The sequence below is a fragment of the Pinus tabuliformis genome, chromosome 1_2 (genome assembly GCF_031772625.1).
Source record: "Pinus tabuliformis cultivar Carrire ecotype Pingquan chromosome 1_2, CPIR1, whole genome shotgun sequence".
In the NCBI taxonomy this organism is placed as follows: domain Eukaryota; kingdom Viridiplantae; phylum Streptophyta; class Pinopsida; order Pinales; family Pinaceae; genus Pinus; species Pinus tabuliformis.
The window spans coordinates 662081024-662086449 of record NC_142298.1 but is presented as its reverse complement, the minus strand read 5'-3'; the positions used below and the strand labels follow the sequence as shown (position 1 = coordinate 662086449).

General features: G+C 33.9%; 1 pseudogene; it reads right to left on the bottom strand.

The window, feature by feature from the left end:
• Positions 1-3361: 3361 nt before the first annotated feature.
• On the bottom strand, positions 3362-5185 carry LOC149207428 (heat shock cognate 70 kDa protein pseudogene; annotated as a pseudogene).
• Positions 5186-5426: the final 241 nt, after the last annotated feature.

The following is a 5426-nucleotide window of genomic DNA, read 5'->3' as shown; positions in this document are numbered from 1 at the left end:
TGTAATCTCGTCTTCATGCGTACAACCTTATGTCTATGTTGTCAATATCTTACTCAAATTTTTCTTTACAATGTTTTGAATTATAGACCATGTGAATTAAATGGAACAAGCGATCGAGATTCTAAGTTGAGCAAAAACATTGTAGGCCCTATTATTTCATATTGGTAGCTGCACAAATCTACATAAACAAATATATGATGTTGAAGGTGATTTATTGAAATTTGTAAGCTACACCAATTCTTACCATGATGTAATGGAATTAGTTTTTGTGTAATAGGAAATAGTTTAAAGTAGCCACTTTGAGACCCATTTAATTAAATCGTATTTGCTAACAAAAGATGATTATCCTTTAATCTTTATTACATTATGTCTACTTGAGACTATGGTGAGATTGGATACTATGACCTATGGTCCTCCTGCATCTTCTACTTCAATTCCATAGACTCGACCGAACATGGGATGGATCATAATCCTAGCCCCATTACTTGGATGCCTCTCGAAGCCCTGTATGAATTCAAATGTGAATGCTCATTTTCGCTACTAAAAATTCTCTATGAAGGAATGGAGCGAGAGAGGGATCGAACCTTGGAATTGATGATGATACCGAACACCAAATCTTAGTGATGGTGTTGCATCCACTCACAAATGAACTAAAAATGGAAAAATAAAATGAAGAAACTAGAACCTCATACCCAACTATAGCCAACATTATACAAGGTATCACTAAGGTGGTTATACATATCACCAAAAACCCCAACTATCATAGTCAACATACCTACAATATATCCATGGGGTCGTTATACAATTGGCATTTCATTTTGGATAATAATAAGAATATGAACTTATTGTTCAATAGAATTATTATTGGACATTATTCAATAGAGATTTTACATTTTTCTGTGTTTAAAAGAAAAATCAATATTTTTATTTTCAAAGATAAAAATTAGAATTGTGCTACTCAAAAAAAAACTAATAAAATGCAAAGAAAATAGAATCTTTAAAAAAAATTGTAACTAAATTTTCGACAAAGGAAATTACTAAGATAAGCATCACTCTTGAAACCTTATTGAAATGGCAAAGTAATTCATCTAGTATTTAAAAATCTTGATTAAATGGCCTAGAATTAAATGTGCTAGCATATTTTTGCATTCTCTTTATACTAATGAATCATATCAATCAAATTAACTTTATCCTATTTATTAATCCATGATTTCCTTTTTCAATTTTATAAAGTATGATTAAAAAAATATTGTGATGCTTTAATATGATGTTTAGTGGGAAGTAGAATCAACCATAACTAAAATGCACAAATAATTTTTTCCCTAATTTCACCCTTATTTGGCCATGTGTGAGACTAGTGGAAGTGGAAATCTAAAATTATCACCAAGTCTTATTTATGTCACACAATTAAATCGACCACTTGTCATAGTTAGTGGGAAGTGGAATCAATGAGTGGGTGGGAAGTGCAATGAGGCCATGCCTTGACAACATACCACAATTTTTTTTCCTATTTGTGAAAGGTTGTGGAGTATGAAATATATGCAATTAGTGTATGAAACAATTATGGGAAGTGGAATAGGAGAGTTCATGGAGTACGCAGGTTGTATGATATGTTCTTTTAGTTTAATTATTTGTTTGAAACTATAGTAAAATCACATATAGAACATAATTACAATTGAATATGAAAGCGTTTCAAATGCACAAATCCATACGAAAGTCAAAGAGAAAGCTTAGTTTGAGCGAAAGGACATTCACCATGTAAACAAGAAAAGTTACAATTTTGCAAGTATATGTTTCCTAGATTTTCTAGATGCATTCTTGATTCACTAAATGTAATCTCTAATTCAAAATTTATAAACAAACCATTACACGGAGTATAGCTTGAAGGATGATTCCAATGCATATAGGCAATGAATCAAGGGAATATAGGCAAAATCTAGAACAAAAAACATCATGAGTGACAAGGTGTTTATTAAAGGAAGAAAGTCAAACTTATATTGAAACCCAATTTAAAACCTATTCTAGCTTAATATTATATATTAATATTAATGTATTGAAACCAAATTCAAAATCCTCCAATACATCACCAACTTTTTCTTTCCTCCAAATCACGTCCCTTTTGTATTAATGACTCACCTTCTCCTTTATCAATAACCTCATTATATTTTGTTTCTCATTACACGCTCATTTTTTCAATAAAAAAATAAAATAGAAAACAAAGTTGTAAAAATCAATATAAAAATAATATAAAACAAAACGATATAAAGTATATAAAACCATGCCAACAATAACAATACAATATATATTAAAATGCAATATATAAATAAATTTTCCTACATGTTTTAAGTATACAAAATTAAATCAATATAAACATAATATAAAACAAAACAATATAAAGTATATAAAACCATGCCAACAATAACAATACAAAATATATTAAAATGCAATATATAAATAAATTTCCTACATGTTTTAAGTATACAAAATTTCAACCTGAACTCTACAATGTAATAAAGAAATTATACAATAATGTGTTTGCTAGTGATTTTCTTAATAAATTTCTCATACTACGAGATTATATGGAATCTCCACCAGAATGCAAACTATACAATGCAAGAGAGGGAAAACTAGAGTGAAAACTATGTGATGCAATAGAAAACTATAGTGTAAAAAAATACCATAGGAAACTATATCTATTTAAACCATGTAGAGAAAACTATATTATTGAATTCATCGAAAGAAAACTATGTATATTGAAACGATACTAAAGCATTTTAAAACGATATAGAGAAAACTATATGTATTGAAAAGATATACAGAAAACTATGTATATTGAAACGATATACAGAAAAACATATATTGTGATAAACCTACAAACTAAGCTTCACAATTGTTGATTGGAGAGATCGATACCAGATCCTTAACCAATTTTCGGTCAGAGAGATCCATGCCTTTGGTATTGATAATAACAATCAAGAACATGAGAGATCCTTCGTATTGATAATAAAATCAAGGACTTCTACATAAAGACCTTTGATCAGAATTCAAATGTTCATGATACTGCTTAAATTCACTTAAACAGATTGTTAATAAACGTTTTAAGTGATATTAATATATAAGACAATTAAATATGGGAGTCGATGGAAAGAGTATTTAATATTATAAAAGAAACACTCCATCAGATTTACAAAATGTCCAATAATTTCGTCACGCAATTCAAAATGATATATAGGTTGTGTGAGAACAAACGGGTTTTAATTAAATTTTCTTTTTCTTTTCATAATTCAAAAGAACTGTAAAATATCTGGACCTTTTGTTTGCTCGAGGTTAAAGATTTCAAAATACTTCAAAATGGACTGTGTCATATAAAAAATCCCACATAGCTCAACGACACATCTTTATGATTTATGGAATTGAAAAATACTCTCGAGCTCTTCATCTTGCCATCAAACTCATTGAGATTGGCATGCTTGTTTTGGTCCACCCAGTGCATGGCTTGTTCGATAACACCCTTCATCGTTCGGACAATGTTCCTCATGTTGTAAGCATAATTCTCCAAGGACTTCTTGGCCTCCACTTTCTTCGTCTGTCCTCTGTATACCCGGACTGTACTTGTCAGCGTCATGAAACATTTTCTCAATGTCTTCCTTGCTCCCCCACTACGATGACGATCTTGTTCTTCTCATAAATACGCAGACACGTTGAGAATACCATCGGATTCAATATCAGAGTAGACCTCGATCTGTGGAACTCCTCTGGCAACCAGGGGAAAGCCAGAGAAATCAATTTGCCCAACAAGTTGTTAGCTTGGGTTCGACTACTCTCACCGTCATACACATGAAACGACACATTAGGTTGGTTGTCTGAGTGAGTAGAATAGACTTCCTTCCTGTATGTGGGGATGACGGTGTTCTTGGGATGAGGATTGTCATATAACCAGATGACTTTTCAATCCATAGTGAATGAAGAGTCACATCCAGAAGAAGCGTATCTCGAATTCTCTTATGCCCCTATGCACTTAGAATAACAGCCTGAATAGCAGCTCTGTATGCTACAGCCTCATCTGGGTTAATAATATTGCATAGTTCTTTGCCATTATAGAAGTCTTGCAATAAGAACTGCACTCTGGGAATCCTAGTAGACCCACCAACAAGAATCACATCATGGATCGAGCTCTTGTTCATATTGGCATCCCTCGGGCATTTTTCAATAGTCTCCGTGCACTTCTTGAACAAATCTATGTTAACATCTTCGAACATGGCCCGAGTAATGGTGGAATGAATGTCGATACCATCAAGGAGAGAATCAATCTCAATGGTGGTCTGGTTAGTTGTTGAGAGCATTATCTTTTCCCTTACACAATTTTCTCAGCCTCACTAGGGCTCTGGCATTGCCGCTGATGTCCTTTGTATAGTTTGTCTGAATTTCTCGTACAAAGTGGTTAACGAATCTGTTATCAAAGTCTTCACTACCCAAATTGTTCACCAACTCTATTTAGCTTTCTGGTCCAATCCATATGCAACAGTAGCAGCAGTGGTCTCGTTGATAATTCCTATAACATTCAATCCAGCAATGACACCAGCATCCTTGGTTGCCTTCCTCTGAGAATCGTTGAAACATGCAGGAACGGCTATGACAACCTTCCTCACCGTAGTCCTAAGATGAGCTTCGGCAATCGCCTTCATCTTTGTTGAAACCATGGCAGAGATCTCCTCGGCTGCAAAAAGCTTCTTCCCCATTGTATGTCACAACGATGATGGGCTTATCACTAGCCTGGAATGACATTGAAAGGCCATAGCTCCACATTGCTCTGAACTCACTGATTAGAGAACTTCCTTCCAATGAACCGCTTTGCATCTGCCATATGTTAACAAAACAACTCAGTATAAAAATATTGGAGTAGAACCACAAAACATCCTTTCAAATTCTGAAGAAAAGAGGAAGAATGTAACAAATAAAATCGTATAGATAATAGTTGATGATTATTGACCAAAAACTCTATTGTGGGGTTCTCAGTGGATTCTCTAATAAGGAGCCTGTATCATTGAAGGCTAAAAAAGAGGGTGTGGTTGGATTCCCGTGTTTTGGCGATGATCTCCACTCTGCCATTTTGCCATACTCCCACACAAGAGTATGTCGTGCCCAGATTGATACCAATCACCGGCCCCTCGCCATTTCCATTCATCTGCTCAATCAGCATGTCTCAGACAGGCAATCGTGAGAAGGTCGAGGACGAGAAAGCAAAACTTCAACTAAGACACCATAAACGTTCAAATTTTCGATACGCCGCTTGCAATTTAAAGATTTCGAAAAGTACTGTTGAAACTAGCTTTGAAATCTTCAAGTAAGCGAATATAGACAGGCCCATCATAGGGAATCAACATCGCAATTCTGTTGAATAGTGATAGTCCATTCTTCCTCGCTGA